Consider the following 17,465-nt stretch of genomic DNA (forward strand, 5'->3'; position numbering starts at 1 on the left):
TTCCTATTCCTGAGTTAACTGAAAACACATAAAACCTATGAAAACTTTCTATAGTCAGACAAAAAAAGCAGTTTCCTGCTTACCTTCATTTTCCCTGGCACGAGCTATTTTCAGATGCAAAGTGAAACTCTGTTTAAATTTCCTTAAGTTGCCTTCCACAGCCTGTGTTAGCCCTCCTGGGTTTTTTTTTTGTTTTTTTTTTTTTTGTTGTGGCATTTTCCACTTGATAATTTAGGGGGTTGTTTTTCACTTCTGTTTACTCCAGGTACCCAGCGCTGTTCAGTAATCAACCAGGATTCACAGTGATAAAGTAACTGTGCAGGTCTTGTTTAACAGGACACATTAGCCCCCAACATGTTTCCAGAGCCTACAGCAAAAATTATTTAAAACTCAAATTTCCAGTTCTTCATTTATGGGGATGTTCACAGAATCACAGAATCACAGAATCACTGAATCACCAGGTTGGAAAGGACCCATTGGATCATCGAGTCCCACCATTCCTAACACTCCCTAAACCATGTCCCTCAGCACTTCATCCACCCGTTCCTTAAACACCTCCAGGGAAGGCCACTCGACCACCTCCCTGGGCAGACTGTTCCAGTGCCCAATGACTCTTACTGTGAAGAATTTTTTTCTGATATCCAACCTGAACCTCCCCTGACGGAGCTTCAGGCCATTCCCTCTTGTCCTGTCCTCTGTCACTTGGGAGAAGAGGCCAGCTCCCTCCTCTCCACAACCTCCTTTCAGGTAGTTGTAGAGATTAATAAGGTCTCCCCTCATCCTCCTCTTCTCCAGGCTAAACAACACCAGCTCTCTTAGCCACTCCTCATAAGACTTGTTCTCCAGCCCCTTCACCAACTTTGTTGCTCTTCTCTGGACACACTCCAGAGCCTCAACATCCTTCTTGGGGTGAGGGGCCCAGGACTGAACACAGTACTCGAGGTGCGGTCTCACCGGTGCTAAGTACAGAGGGAGAATAACCTCCCTGGACCTGCTGGTGACCCCATTTCTGATACAAGCCAAGATGCCGTTGGCCTTCTTGGCCACCTGGGCACACTGCTGGCTCATGTTCTGTTGGCTGTCAACCAGCACCCCCAGGTCCTTCTCTTCCATGCAGCTCTCCAGCCATTCTTCCCCCAGTCTGTAGCGCTGCATAGGGTTGTTGTGCCCCAAGTGCATGTTGGGGCATTAGATATGAATAAGTCCCCCCTTCTCACTATAGGAGGCTTTTTACAGTGCTCTATGAGCTATACAGCTATGGTTCACGCTTCTGCAAAGACAATCCACCTGCTTCATGGCTACTGACAGTTTAATCATGGGCTCTGAGATCTTTAATATCCGCAGCAAGAAGCTACTTTGACCGATCTGGAATAGGGAAAGGATGTATTCTTGCAAACCAAGATCTGCCTTATTTAAGAAAGATAAGAGCCCCACTTGGCTTAAGAAAACAATTGCAAAGCTTGTCCTGTGAGAGGGGCAGGTTGCAATGAACTTCGGCATGTGGAATTTGCAAAGGCTACATCTTAATCCAAAACCATGGCTCACTAAGGTCTGTACTGCAAACTGAAGGTGGAGGGAGGCACTTCCCACCACCACAGCAATGAGCAGAAAAATGAGAAAAGACATGGCAAAATTCATATGAATACAGAGCAGATGTTGGAGATGGAAAACATGGCTAGTTTCTCGTCCCCATTCCTTTGGATGTAGCTACACAACACAACAGATTCAATGCTAAATATGGATGAGAAAATAGCTTCTGTTACCATCACCTTGTTCTCAGATTCTGTTAAGTGATCCATGTTAAACATAATCATTTTTGGGAGGGTTATTTTAATACAGATCATGGGGTGTAGTTCAGTACACACCAAAATTCCTGCCCATGCAATGGTTGTAGTAGAGCTGAAGGGCAAGCAAATAGTGCTATAATCTTAGAAACAAGCACCCAGAGTCCAAGGGAATGAGACAGGAAAACGAGATTTCTCCAGTCATTTTTGCCACTAAACTTAGTGCGGTATGTATACAGTCTAAAACCCTAAAATAGCTCTTTCCAGGTAAAAATTCAAAAGTCATGCCATGCCTTCGCTCACCAGTTTTGTATGTCAGGTCAGTTTCTACATGTGAGAAACATTCATGAGCTGGGTTTTCTAATCTATATTCAGCTGATGTAAGACCGACAAATATCCACGTGTTAGAATTTTTTTTTTCATGCTGCAGTACTAGATATCCAACCAACAGCTCAGTGTATGAGAAAGATCCCAAGCACCGGGCGTTGTGAACAACAGGGTTCCAGATTGCCTGTGCTGCCTTGTGTTCTTGGTAGAGCACTCTGCTCTTGGTAGAGTAATGTTGTTAAATACCACAAAATGAACCAAATCTAAGTCCCCAGATTTTGAACACGTATCACTTTAAATGAGGTTTGGAGGCAAAAGCGGGAAACCATTTTTTTATTAAAAAAATACATTAGGTCCTCAAAATCCCTTTTTTTCTCCACGCCTTAGTTGCACATATGCTAAGGGGGTGCACAGGTCAGGTGCTAAAATGGGAGAGATATGTTCACTCTCAGGTGTGGCAGAGGATATCAGAGTCAGCACAAAGTTTGCTAAGGCTCTGGCAAGAGCAATGTACAGGCTGGGCACACCTGGCATGGACTGACACTGTAATGTGCCACTCAAAGGCATATTGGAAAGGGATCCTTTAAAACTTCTGCTCTATTAACCATTTCAGTCAAATTATTCTAATTTTCATTCCAAAGAGAATGAAATACTTGCTTTACTCTATCGAAAGCAAACACAAAAATTTCAGCCATTAGAAATAATTAGCAGTAATAATCTTTTAACATTGGAAAACATTAGCCTTTGTATTCCTCCATCACTTCTTATACCTTCTTATGTTTGAATCCCTCAAGAACAAAACAGAGTAGCGTGTTATACAACTAGCTGCTTTGCATGTGGGAAACACAGAAATTCAGGTGCAGGACGGACAGCTGAAATGGGTGTTTTTAATCCCAGAACAACAATATTTTGGGGCTGAAATGAGATTTGCCTGAATTTAACCTGGAGAAAGTTTAAGAAGCTATAAATGGTTACTCTTGGCATCAGGGTTTACAAAAAGGGCGATGACTCCGGTTTAAATCTACTAGCTCAGTGCAAAGAGTTTGAAAGTATGCCTAAAACTTCCTCAGCTTTTTAAACTACCGGAGAGACATCCTGGACGAGCTGAGCCAGCCCTCTAGCTATTTTTTGGTGCTGTTCCAAGCTATACATACAGAAACCCATGAAACTGTGTGCTCCTACCCCCTACACTCATATGTGCCAATGCAATTAGGTATAATTGCTGGGAAACAGACTCAGTCTGTTATCTGCCACATTTTAAAGTAATGATCCAATATCCTCCATCTGTCTTCATTAAAACACTCTTTAAACTGACACCAGAATGACAGTAAAAAATTTGCATTCGGTTCCTTTGGGTAAGTTAGTTGCAATGCTCAAGTTACCGATCAACAGCTGAGGCAGAGAGAGTTCCCTAACAGAAATTCCGGCTGCAGTCTGCTCCCTTGAAACAATGCGAACAATAGCAGCTTCCCCGTGTGGCTGCTGCTGCTTGAAATCATGCACAGCTCAGCTCACTCCACCCAGAAGTCTATCAGCTCGCCCGCAGAAAAAGCTGAACCCCGAGTGCTTTGATTAACCTTCGCAAAAGCTCTCAGGTCTGAAAAAAAAATGCAAGTTTTCTGCTCCCCCCCAAAAAAAACCCTGTCGAATGAAACAAACAAGGGGAAGGAAAGCTTTAAATCTTACCCTTGAAAGCTTGTAAGTCACAGCAACAAAGTTGCTGTCCTCCATAGCACTCGGGTACACTCCTGTCTTCTCATTTACACGCAGCTTTATCCCCTCCCAAGACCAACAGCTTCACTCGTAGTCGTGGCACCAGGACATTCACCTAAGAAAGCAGAGCTTCTTCGTGCTGTGAGACGGGCATCGCGTGCTCCTCTCCAAACCCCTTAAAATCCACCGCCGACCTGCTCTGCCATGCAATGTCCTGGTAACTAAACTTACTCCAAGTTTCCTACTTCTGCTCCACTCACTGAGCTTGGCTCCTGGCCAAATTCTTCCCTTTTTTTTTTTTTTTCTAAATTCTGTTTCCTGTAGATATGGAGCGTGTAGTAGCTCCCTTAAAAATAAAATGCTTCGGCACAACAGGCTTTAAAATAGTAAAGCAGAAAAGCAGACCACCTAGGGTTGGGGCACCCCAATTAGTTCCAGAGGTAATTGCTGCTCGCCTTACCTACCTCCTGCCGACGTGGAAGCTTTCAAAAGGAAACTGAGGGAATATGAGAGTCCAATATATCGAATTGCTTTAAAAAAGGATGAACTTGGTGAGGCATCACTTTTCCAGCAGCAGCCCCTCTCTCTGCGTCCGTAATGCTGGAGCCAGAGAAATATCCTACCAACTGATCCCAAGCCTCCACCTCCCCCACTTTCCAACAGTTGAGAAAAGCAAAAACACTGCAGAGAAAAACTTCACAGAGCACAATTGCATAACCCAACCACAGAGCTTCCTCCAGCGATCTGGAGGATTGCTTTGGTGCCAAAACTCCAGGGGTTGCTCATTCTTGAGAGCATGACCTTCTCTTGGCCTCTGGGACACCCACCTGCTGTCAAGGGGATGCTGCTCACTGAAAGTCCATAAGCTCTCATGAGCCTTCTGCCCTTCCCACTTGTTCTCAACCTTTAACAAATCACACATTCACTTTTTTCCCAAATTACGGGACTTTTCACAATAAGGTACCCTCCTATGGTGCCAGTCCTCCGGCATTGTGCCTACCAGGTAGACAAGAAGACTAAAACTAGGCCAACTCCAGCTTTAATCCACCTTTCTTCTTCCCTGTACCTGTGAATTACCATTATTCCAAGATCATCAAATTCTTTCCCTAAGTTGCATTGACAGTAATGCCTGCTAGAAACATGCCTATTGATAGCAAGCAGTGAGAGAAAGTTTAACATAATAGATTTCTGTATGTATCTCTTATTTTTTCCCTTTATCTGTGTTTTCACTTTGGATTTTTATGAACACTGTTAGAAGGAAATTCAAACCTACTCACAAACACTTGAATGCATTCATCAGTTGATTAATTATAGTAACATGAGAGCCAGAGCTTTGCCAAAGAGTATTTTCTGGAAGGTGAAATTTCTGAAGTCTTGTCAAGAGAAAAGCTATGGCAGATTCCAGATGCTGCAATGACAGTACTCCAGTAGTGATGAAGGTTGAAGTGCAGACTGGCAATGAACAGGACTCCATAGAACCATAAGCAGTTTCTGAAGGAAGAACAAAAGTTTGCGCCTCTTTTCAGTTACTCCATCATTGTTCTTCCAAGCTACATCTACTTGAGGTACCCATTGAACTGGGTTTCTAATTCCAATGCAAAGGAGCCACATAAATAGCCAACAAGAGACATTCCGTGTAGAACTGAACTCCTCAAAATGCAGGTAATTTTCAGATGATTTTGAACTGAAAAGCATCTAGCTTGAGAAAGAATTTCACCTGCACTAGGCATTTCTAATGTTCTCATCACCCATGCCCTGTCCCAACAGCAACGGACAGAAGTATTGCATTTTTCTCTGCAACCAAAAGTACAAGGATCTAGATTATTTTCTGTCCTTCTACATATTTAGAGAACCCTTTGTTCTTGCTTCATTCTGAAGTTTGTCTCCTTCCTAGAACTTTCTTCTGCTTTTTTACCCCATTTTAATATGTTAGCTAATGGCGACTAACTCCACATGACTCCCACTTTCTTTGCTGTTGTCTTTATACTTGCTTGTAACCACTTTGACCTCAGCCATAATTTCTTCCTTCCTAGAGTTATGTTCATCTCCACTTGACATGAGAGTGGATCCAACCGTAATATTAGCTGCCTTTCAGGCCTATTTAGAATTTAAGACAGCTAAAAATTTGGTAGGCTGTTTTCTTGATTATTTTTCTCGGCACAGAAATCCACCTCGCATACATTGTCAATGACTTTTTTTCCTCAGGGAAGTTCAGCACACATGGAAGCACTCAGAAGAGCAGGAGTGACTCAGTGTCGTGAACTCAGCTCTGAGGTCTCTTGTCCTTGCCTTGCACTTTGTTCTCTCGGTAGCATCTTTCCAATATTCACATAATTCACTTCCTCCTCTGCAAGTTTTAGTGCCCGTATGAGGAGAGTATGTGTATGTTGAGTGTTTTAGCTCCCACCACACTCAGTAAGGTTTGGGAGAATATTAAGCTGACCACTTGCAGCAAGGCAGCTGCCAGTTTGCTGTAACCAATAATTGTGAGAACAAGTAGTTCAGCCTGCTGCCTTTCCAGTCAATGAGCTGTTTAAATGGCCAGGCATCTACCACCAAACCCCACTTCGCCTTTGAATCCTTCACTTTCCCAAATGGCCACTAGTCATTGGGGACTATCTTAGGGTGGGGTGGATTTAAATTCATGCCATTAAGACTTTTTCCTGAGATTGTATCTGGGAGAATGACTTCCAGTCGTTTAGACTGTTCTAGATTTCAACCATGATTAGATGCTAAACTGAGGACTTACTGACATGGGTGTTTAAGGGATGCTGTCAGCCCACCCTCCAGATCAGATTTGCTCTCTAACCAAACAGAAAACTGGGGAAGCAGAGGACCCTCTCTGGAGCACACAAGACCCAAACATGCCTGGTGTGCTAGTAAGGCTTCAAACAACTTAATATGCCATGCCCAAGTAACTGGTGAGGGTAACTAGAGGACAGGAGAAACACACTCTGTAGCATCCCACAGTGCAGACTTAAACTGAATACCAGTCTTTGCAAGAAACCTTCCCTATGTCAATGCTATTTTCAAAATTACTGTCAACCTACATGCTTTCTCAAACTTCCTCCAAAAGGAGCACTGATGACCTTTGCTTTTCCTCACTATCTTGTTACTCCAATCTGCAACTCCTGAACTGCAACGTTTGAAGCTTGACCTGCTCCTCCACGGTTGGTACCTCACACTGCAAAGAAACACCTGTGGCTGATTGAGCCAAGGTGGGCTCCCACCACACCCAGATTTGGTGCAATGTCCAGGCATTGTTTCCACTCAAACAGCCTCATCTCCAAGATGAGGACAAAACAAGACAGGCAGTTTGCTCATACTCACCATGGGAGTCACAACTCCAGAAAAGCCTTTATACACGGTGAAAGGTTTCCTCATAAACTCCTAAAGATCAGCCTTAGATGACCAAATCACCTCCCACAACCTGTGCTTTCCTTATCCCATATTTGCTCCCCTTTCCTGACTAACACTGGCTGCTGAGGGGAAGGATAAGGAGCCCTGGAGACCACTGGCATATCTGTTATTATGAGCACCCATAACTCCTAACAGGAGTTGGATGTGCATCTTGTCCCAAGTTCCCTTGCTATGAGAGACTTTTTCCATCCTCTTGCTGTTGAAAGTCCGTGTAGGATGCATAATAAATACAAGACTGAAAGGACCAAATTGAGACATTAATGCCCACTCCTTGAACATCAGAGAGCATTTAAAAAATTCAGTGTAGGAAGAACCACAGAACATCCAATTTGCAGGTTACCATCATTCAGGAACACCAGCAGAGTCGTAAAGTGAACACCAAAAGACAAAAGGTCATCAAATATATTGTCAAAGATGAATTGTACTGTTGATTGCCTTGATCCCAGGGGAGGTTTTGACAGGTGAAACTGTTCATCTGGCAGCAGAAAGCACACCATGATGCTGCAGATGAAGGGAAAAAGAAATCCTACGTTCCTGTGATCATGACCACACTGTAGCAGGAGAATTAAATAGGCCCATTAAGGCAATGTCACAAAGTGCCCAGTTGCTTTAGGGCTGTTCATGCATCTTGGGAGCTATTCAGCCACATTTTTAAGTGCTCCTCCAAAGAACCTATAAAAGTTCTGCAAAATCGATAGAAATCCAAGGTAACTCAATTTGAAAGGATGATCTGGATTCCTATTGATGTGCATCCAGCTTACTGTGTGCAGCTTTGGCAACTGTGGGTACATACAGAAGTATTCCCATGCCTCACCAGTTACTCCAGGAGCTGGGAGATGACATGGTGCTGTAAGGCACATGCCAACTGGAAATGGTCAGAAAACAGTTTCGGTGGGTGTGTGCAGAATAACGTGACTCATACTGATCAGGATTCAGTGGAGTGCCACTTACCTACAGCGTGGAAGGAAGGGTGCCTGGCTAGAAATTCACTTTCTCCAGCAGAGCCCCTTGCCTAGTACTCCAGGCCTCTAGCAAACCATGATCAGCTGGGGCAAATCATAAGAAATCCACAAAACGGAAGCCTCTTGCCTTTAGAAGGAAAGCAACAACTTGCTCTGGTGACTATGGATCTCATCCCTGGCACCAACTCCTGCAAATGCAAATCCTCCTGATATTTTAGAACAGAAATTAGTGTAGTCTCTCTTGGTTGCCCTCTTGCAGCCCATAGCAAAGCCAAAAACCTTTTGGTCAAGAGCGTTCATCTGAGTCCAGCTGCACAGGTGACACTGAAGGGGAGATAAAGCTAAGTTTAGTTGTGCAGGGTGTGAGGCCCCAAATCATCTGGTCTCTGAGGTTTAGTTCCCAGCAAATTTGGGATCTTGTATGAGAGAACTCCTTCATGTCATTGCCCTGGTAGGGAAGGGGTTGTTGCAAAGGGAGAAATCTCTTAGGTACCTGAAATGCTTGGTGCAAAATTAGGTGATTTGATGGACACATCAATCAGTGAAAGCTGCTGGAGATCCACCTGTTTCAGGATTACATTCTTCAACTATAAATTTGTGCCTGTTCATTTGCCTATGTTACTGCACATGCCCAACTGCACAGGGAAAACATAAGGATTAATCAGCTGCTGCAGAAAACCCCAGATATGTCCACATCGCTTTTAGCACATATTTCCTAATCATCCTCAGTGAACAAAGTGTAATCTCAGAGGGATGCTTGGGAGGGCTCATTAAAAGCTAATCATGCCTACATGAGGAGAGAAATCAATAGCTGAGGGCAAAGCATCAGCCCAGCTTGTTAGAGCCTCCGATTAAAGCACCCTTTGTAACACAGGTATTACACAAGACCTCCTCCTGTTATTTGCAAGGCAGTAGCTGCCACAAACACACATGCTGTATCTGGTGACACTTCAAACACTGCCATATGCACACTGCTTAGATACACATAAAAACCCACAGCTCATACCACTGAGGAATTAGGATACCCCTCGGTGGGATCCCATGACTGAACACACAGTGGAGATCCAACCCATGCAGAGCCAACAAAAAGCTTCAGCATTTTACAGATTCTTCCCACAAGCTGTGCTTATGGGAAAAACAAGCAGCACTCATGGGAGAAACAGCTCTTTTGGCACAGTATAACACCACCCCAAGGGCTGTATAATGGCTATACGATGTTTAGTCTCTGATAGCCTCCCAGAGATGTTCTGGTAGTGGTTGTGCTTAGCTCCTCTCTCTGTAAACTCCTTTGCCTTGGCAGTGCAAGCACCAGTGCCTAAGATACCTGCTACTAGGAGAGCAGAGCAGACAAAGGAGGACAGGGCTGTGGTGGATCTCCCCTTCAGTTTTCCAGATGCTAATAACAAGAAATACAGCGGAACAACGTTCACCACACTGGACAGGCTGTTTCACACTTCTGCAGCGCAGCCTTGTCCCCCATTGCCACTTTCATATTTTCTGCATGAAGTACGTGTGAAGGGGACCTGGATCTGCAGGAATCAGATCACTTCTGCACCCCCTACAGCATCCCTGAAAAAGTCTCAGATTTATTTCTTTCATTCTTTCATGGTGAGCATTATATATTACTCAGTCAGTCAACTATCCTTCATATAAATAACTCAGTGGCATTCTGAGAGGAGTCCTTTAAATACAATGTTGCATCCATTATGCTCATAAACACATTAACCATCATTGCCAATTAAATGCACCATGTAAATCGTCTATATGTATTGTCTCTTTTCCAGGTTACAATTACATCTATCCTGCCGGGAAAAATACAGAAACAACTTTCTGCCTTCCATGGAATTCTTTCTAGTATCAATGATCTTCTTGTATATCTTATAGTACTGTTTCCTGCATTAAGTCCTTGTAATTTTATTATAGCTTTTGCTGGCTATGCGGTGATAAGATGTCCACTTCAGAGGGGTCAGGGATATCTGATATTTGCTCTTCAGCTATGCAGCAGCACCAGCATCTCTGTACATTTGGGCATGGTCTCAAAATGAGACAGGAGCACATAGGAGTGTATTATTGTCACGGCTGGGACTCACGAAATTCTTGAACTGTAGTAACTCAAGTTCTGTGAACTCTAACAAGGAAAAAGAAACCTTCAGCTAACAGCAAAGGAGCATGGTCAGGATGGAGTCAGGAAAAAGTCGCTGTCTTACAAAACAAGGCCCAGGGAATCTAGTGTATCAAGAAGAGAGAACTCGGCTCCCTTATGAAACATCAAATTTAGCTAATTAACCAAAAACTGAAGATGTCTGCACTAATACGGCATAGCATAAATATGCACAAAGCCATTTAATTTCCTGGAGATTTCCCTAAGGAAACTGCATGACATTTTTATCAACAGTTTGCACTTCAATTGCAGCATCCCTTTGGCAGTAAATAAGCTGTGTATAACCATGTCTGTACCAACACGTGTGCCACGGCACAGGCACGTTTTTAGGTCTGGCACTGGCAGCCTCTGCTTTTATTCAGTCCAAGTTTATTTTATGTAAGGTTGTTCCTTTATCTGTTCTCCAGGTGTTTAACAGAAAGGCACATTCCTCACAGGGTTGAGAACAATGACCTGTATTATTCCCATCTCTGTGCACAAGGGAAGTCGGACATTTAACAAGGCCAAATGCAAGGTCCTGCACCTGGGTCAGGGCAATCCCAAACACAATTACAGGTTGGATGGTGACTAGGTTGAGAGTAGCCCTGAAGAGAAAGACTTGGAAGTGCTGGTCGATGAGAGGCTCAATGTGATCCAGCAAGGTGTACTTGCAGTCCAGAAAGCCAGCCGTATCCTGGGCTGCATCAGAAGTAGTGTGAGAAGCAGGTCAAATAAGGGGATTGTGTCCCTCTACTCTACTCTACTCTACTCTACTCTACTCTACTCTACTCTACTCTACCCTACTCTACTCTACTCTACTCTACTCTCCTGTCACCTCACCGGGAGCCCTGCATTCACTTCTGGAGTCCTCAGCACAGGAAGGACATAGATCTGTTAGAGTGAGTCCAAAGCAGGGGCAGGAAGATGATTCAAGGGCTGGAGCACCACCCATATAAGCACAGCCTAGAGGTTGTTCAGCCTGGAGAAGGGAAGGCTCTGGGGAGACCTCATAGCATCCTCCCAGTACTGAAAAGGGATACAGGAAAGCCGGAGAGGGGCTCTTTATCAGAAAGCACAAGGATAGGATGATGGGTAACAGTTTAAAGCTGAAAGAGGGGAGATTTAGACTAGATATAATGAAGAAATTTTGTACTGTGAGGTAGTAAGGTGCTGGAAAATATTGGTCTGAGAAGTCATGGATACCCCATCCCTGGAGGTGTTCAAGGCCAGGTTAGATGGGGTCCATGAGCACTGTGGTCTGGTGGGAAGTGTCCCTCCCCATGACAAGGGGATGGAACTGGATGATCTTTAGGGTCCATTCCAACCCAAACCATTCTGATACTATGATTTTATGAAATGGTAAATTCCTGTGAAATTGAAGTTATGCACATATATCCCTCTGCAGCCACATGAAAAAGAGGGATTACCTGATAGGTGCACAGGGCATTCAGCATCTGATGGCAGATTTAAGGAGGTCACGTTCTTCTCCCAACAATTTAGAAGATCCTGGTAGGGTAGAAGGCAGCAGCAGCTAAGTCAGTGAGAAATGCAAGACTGAGAGCACTGCAGCGCACACAGCCACAAAGATACTGGGGATATGGTTCCTATTTGAGGTAAATTGTTGCCACTTCTGCTGGTAGCGTGTGATGCAGCACCACAGAAGCTCCTTATAAAATCAAGGTGATATATGGGAAATGATGCGAGTATTTAAATTAAACATCATATTCCCAGTGTTACAAGTTCTCATGTCCTGTTTGGTTTTCATGTGATGTTTATAGGGTAAAATCAGTTGTGGGCTTTCTAAGAAGAGGCAGTGTTTGCTGTTTCTGATAGAGTGATCAAGGTTTTACCAGTGTACCTCCACAGCAATGACATACAGCCGGGAGCTGGGAATGTGCTAATGAAGGCACACAACAGAAAACTTAATCAAAGGCTCTGAGAGACGAAAGGGAATTAAGTCAGGTTTCAGCAGTACTGTGTGACACCAAATGCCTAGTCAGGAGAAATAAAAAGGAGTTTTCTTAACAAGGAAGTAAAAAAACCCCAAAAAACTCATGGGCCTTTAGCTTGGTGCGTCACAGAAATAAAAGGTCAACCATTTTTGGTGCCTCCTCCCCCCCAAGGGAGATAGATAATCTCCAGATAATAGCAAGACATCCCAACTTAAAATAACAGAAAGAGGTGGAAGCTACATGAGGCTCAGCACAGCCAATGAGAAACTGTACTCTTGAGTCTAATTTTCAAGGGTGTGTTTTGTTATTTTGTCTTCTTTTTGTGCCATGTTCATTTATTTCCAAATCTGTGTTTTTAACTTTCTTACAACCTTGAACCTTGGCAACCAACAAAAAACTCTGTGTTAGGCTGCCAGTACCTGAAGCGTACATCTGCCCATGTATCTGCTTAGACTAATTTCATAGCTAGTGTAGGCAAGGCCTGGGTGAAGAAGAGACATCTCATAAGGACCGTTAGTATCTGGTCAAGTTCTCCAAAATTAAGCAAAGTACTAGAAGACATATGTAATTCCTAAAGACTTTTGCAACAGTGTTGTAATCAGAAAAGAATAAATGCCTTGTGTCAGTTAATCATAGCCACAAATTCTCTTAGAAAAAGCAAGACTGGATTAGCTTTGGGGGCGAGAGTGGTACAGAGATGTAAACAGTTCAGACAGAGGCTTAAGTGTTTCTTTGAATGCCACTTTCTGAACAGGTTGTGTCTGCCCAGAAAAGCACGGACATGAATTTTTTCCTGCAATCAGATTGCTATTTTGGCCATAGTAGAAAATGTAGCATAAAACTCAAAGGAGTTAGGCAGAGGCAGAGTCCCAAGTGAGTTTGTGAAGCATATTTGAGAATAGCTCAACAGAATATTTGCACTACTCCAGGAAAACTGCTGAGAAGTAATTTTGTTTGTAAACCAAATAAAGAAAAGTACACGTTAGCCCAGCCAGCCCACATGCAGCACAGCTTTGCAACAAGGATTGGCCAGAAGGTAAACTGTGGTGATAATCCAGGGAATGATGTTCTCCGACAAGCAGACAGAGCCAAAGGAATGTCTGGGAACTAGCTGTAGTTGGAAAACCTCTCTGGCAGACAGCAAAATTGTGGGTAGCAAGTGTGTACCTTGAGACTTCCAAAAATATTTGTGAGACGAGGCAATCATGCCAGTAAGGAATAAAATTTGAATAGACTAACATTTGTATTGCCTCATTAATCAATGTCTGGTGTGCGGGAAATTTTTTGAATAAACGATTTCTTAGAAGCTACTTTCATCTTGCAAGCGTTCTACAATTTTTGTCAGGTTTGTCTATTTTTAGTTCATGTTTCTAGTCAGCTGTTTGTTAAAGAAACAAGAAGGGACCTCCCCAGAGTCTCTTAAAGGAGAAGATTCAATGGAAGAATAAAGGTACTTGGAGAGCTGTGAAGGCCAAGTGGCAGAAGGCAAAGGATTCACACGTGAACAAAAGAAAACTTAGGATCACATCGAGGTGAAATGAAATAACCCTAGAGTCAGACCTAAACTGAAAGTGAAAATCATCACTTGATGGGTATAATGAAAGGCACTGGAAACCAGTGAGTTTGACATGCTTACGTGTAGATAGATGTCTGTATTTGCTGCCAGCGGAGCCTGGGAGTTCCTGTAAGGTATCTGAGAAGTCTAACATAGGCATCTGAGGCATTGTTTGGTCTTGCAGAAGACACAGCTGAAGAAAATGTTACTCAGAGTAGTCGTTGTTTACAGCCTCACAAATAAAAATAAATCACAATTCATTTCAATTTACTCTCACATGAGAATTCCTACAAAGTACAGGAACTCAGGAGGAAATACCCATTTGTTTGGATGGCTTTCTTGTGTGGGAACAGACTTCAAGAGATGTGTGAGCTGGTTGCCACTCCAGCCATCCCATACTGGTGCAGAGTCAGAGCCCTTGGAAAGAAACACCACGAAATAAAGAATGTTTCTCCCACGACACTGCACCAGAGATGAGGGAGTTTAGAAGAGAGCAGAAGGGAAAGTCATCCTAGTTGTAATGCAAGACAGCACACTGTTGCAACCAAGCATAAATTAAGCTAAACCATTGTTCTCACTCCACTCGCACCTGTATCAATATCTTTTATAGTGTTGTAAAGCCAAAGCTGTAGATTTAGCATGGAAAAGTAAATTAAATCCTGTTTGTCCAAGAAGCGAAATGGCAGGTGGGGGAAGCATTGGCAACATTCCCAATGGCAACAGTGTAAATTGCACACAAACAGCTCTTATCAAAGGGCAAGGGAAGGAAAACGAAGGTCTTAATGTTAAACTAGCAGGTAATCCAGATTGCCACTGAAATTGCAGCCAACAGAGGCTGCAAGTCCCACTAAACTCAGGATTGCATGAGCAATGGAGGAGGAAGGAAGCAATGGATGAAGGCATAACACCGAATAAACTAAGGAGACAGGCAGGGTGCTACGCAGGCCCGTGGCATGAGTCAGGGAAAAGGGAAAGGAATCTTGCTTGTCTACCGATCATAGTTATCAGTCCTGTCTACAGAGCACGCACACAGCTTTGACCTTGGCTCCACCACAGTATTGCCCAACCCTCAGGCTAAGCTACTGCTTTTTATCATATGAGGAAAAAGCAAAGTCTTTAATGAACTGTGATCTATCTGTGTTTCCTCTTTTCAGAGCTCCTTCTTGAAGCGTGGCAATTGAAGCACTCATAAAAGTGTGTAATTAAACCTTTGAGATGTGAAATTCAGTTTTAAATATATACATACAGTGGAGTAGAACTCACCTCTTTGTACTTCCCTGCTGTATAAGTCTTGGGGACTCAGGTGGCTTTTCCTTATCAGTTTATGCGTGTGCAAGAACCTACTCCTGCTCCTCTGGGGGCCAATTCTGAGCACACGCAAACATTTATGGGTCATAGACTGGTCCCATGAGTGTGAGGGGCTGGATGGTTGTCCAGACTAAACACTGCCACACAGAATGTGTGGAAGGTGCATTACCAGCAAGCTCAGAGCAGGCTTTCTAATGCAGACAGCCAACTGGCTGGTCTTGCCCTGGAAATCTGTCTTGTCCAGTAGTGGTGAACTAGTCCTTGTGAAACTGTAGGCAGATTTCTAGGCTGGCTTGAAGAAAGTCATGCTCCCAGGAAGCAGTATGGTTTACTTTAATATCAGCAAATTAGCCTAGTTCACTGTTCCCTTCCTTCCACCTATTTTTTTGCTTAAGCCTGGAATAGTGACTTTCAGTAACAATGAATAATATGTAGTTCAAGAATAAGCTAGCAACCAGAACCAAAGCTGAAGCACACTAAGTTACAGATTTGGCTAAATAGAGATCCATAGAGAGTTTTTATCACTAAGAAAAATAACCAACTGCTTAAAAGGAAGTAAACGGTTACTTCTGCATTATGAACTGTGGTTATTTTGGTCTGATGGTTTGCAAACAAAAAATACTGAAAGACAAAGAATCACTAATAATATGGCCTTAACCTTTCCTTTTAATACTGTTTTTGAACTAATTTATGCTTTGCAGAAGTATAGTGCAGCAAGTTAACTTTAGCTAAAACAAAAATATTACTTCTCATCACAGATTCATGTAGCAAATCTGCTGGCTTCTATGGGACCTTTGATTGTGTTAGGATACCTGAATAGACATGTTTTTTTTGTGAAGAGAGAGAAGCGCAATGCATGCACTGAACATCCTTCTTTGATACATTCTAGACTGTCTTACTCCTGGGTTGAGAGCCAAACTAGTATTAGATACGGGGGAAGGATGGAAGATTTTGTGTATCTGATATGCAAGGTTTTGGGTGGGAAGGGGTTTTCTTTGTAGTGTAGAGGATATTTTGGGTGCATTTCATCTTATCAGTTCTCCACGTTCATGAAATCTTTAGGCACCCCTGAGTTGGCCTCACCTCTTTTTGCCACTAGTAAGTGGCACTTACTAGTCAATTGAAATGAAAATAGCCATGCTAAGTGAAAGTACATCCAAGTGAAACCTAATGACCTGTAATATCTATACAAGAGTTTTAGCAAGGCAGTGAGACCATTTACCACTAAGCACACACAGGCCAGAAAACAGCACCCATTTACTGGCTCATCTACGAGTTTGAGCTACACCACGTCTCCTCAGGAGACAGTTAGTTAAGGTGCAAACCCCTTTGCGATGGAGGCAAGACATGCCCATGTATCATGCCTTTACAGCTAAATTAAAATGCAATCAGCAGGTAGAGGCCTGAGCACCTTTTTGATTTAAGCACACAGAGAAAGAGGAACTTGGCATTCTCTTAGGAAGTTTTAAACAAGGCACTCTGCCTTTGTGTGATGCTGATGCCACAGAAAGAAAACTTAAACACAAGACCCGTTATTGAGAACCAACATGTACAGATGCAAAATAAACCAGTATGCAAAAGGAGGAAAATACACAGAAAAAAAATAGCTGAAATCAAGGTTCATATACAAATATTTATCCCTTTCTTCTACAAGAAAAGATGAAGGAAATATCCTACCTGCCAGTTCTGTATCTTCTTTTCTACCTGAAGCTGTTTGTTGAGACAAGCAGAAGGGATTGTTTTCAGCACTGTACAAAAAGCTGCAGCTTCTTCTAAAATCCCTAGGTGGTTGCTTTGCAGAGCACACCAGACTTCTCCCCAGCTTGGCTGTGAAGCTCACTAGGGAACACAATGCTTTCCAGGATCTAGAAGTAAGCCCGTGCAGGGACACACTGAACACGATTCAGAAGTTACAGGATGTCTCGATGCGCTTCATGTACTCGATAAGGACTGCAAGAGAAAAGGCAAAGTTCCTGAAGCTGTGGTTAGAACCTGGCACTGTGTAGCACTGAGTAAATAAAAAGCAACTGATCGTTGGACTCAGGTATGACATCAGGTAGTACAAAGGTGTATATATCATAGGCAGGTCTCTGTATTTCATCTAACAGAAATGCAGCCTTAAACCCCTGCTGACACACACTACTGTAGCTAAAGAAGCAGCGAGAGATGCAAATGAGACCTTGTGCTCAACTTTTGACAACCGACAGATTTACTTTCCTGGACAGCACTTGGAGGATTTCAAACACAAAACATACTCTTTTTCAAAGGTCAGACATTTCATTACCTCCCTTACGTTTCATTACC

At 43.1% G+C, this 17,465-nt stretch overlaps 1 protein-coding gene across 4 annotated transcripts in view; it reads right to left on the bottom strand.

Moving 5' to 3' along the window:
- Positions 1-17,112, bottom strand: part of LOC104056580 (phospholipid-transporting ATPase FetA) — an 86,257-nt gene extending 69,145 nt beyond the window's left edge. The window contains exons 1-2 of one of the 4 annotated variants that reach the window (XM_054053965.1): positions 16,839-17,101; positions 11,774-11,852 (exon numbers count right to left, since the gene is read on the bottom strand). The gene's annotated coding sequence lies outside the window, so the exon portion shown is untranslated. Of the gene's footprint in view, positions 1-3,797; positions 4,133-4,288; positions 4,474-11,773; positions 11,853-16,838 lie in introns of those variants that run through there. The other 3 variants (XM_054053964.1, XM_054053963.1, XM_009557841.2) reach the window with 3 other exon arrangements.
- Positions 17,113-17,465: the final 353 nt, after the last annotated feature.

This window comes from Cuculus canorus, chromosome Z, assembly GCF_017976375.1.
Source record: "Cuculus canorus isolate bCucCan1 chromosome Z, bCucCan1.pri, whole genome shotgun sequence".
Taxonomy (NCBI): Eukaryota; Metazoa; Chordata; class Aves; order Cuculiformes; family Cuculidae; genus Cuculus; species Cuculus canorus.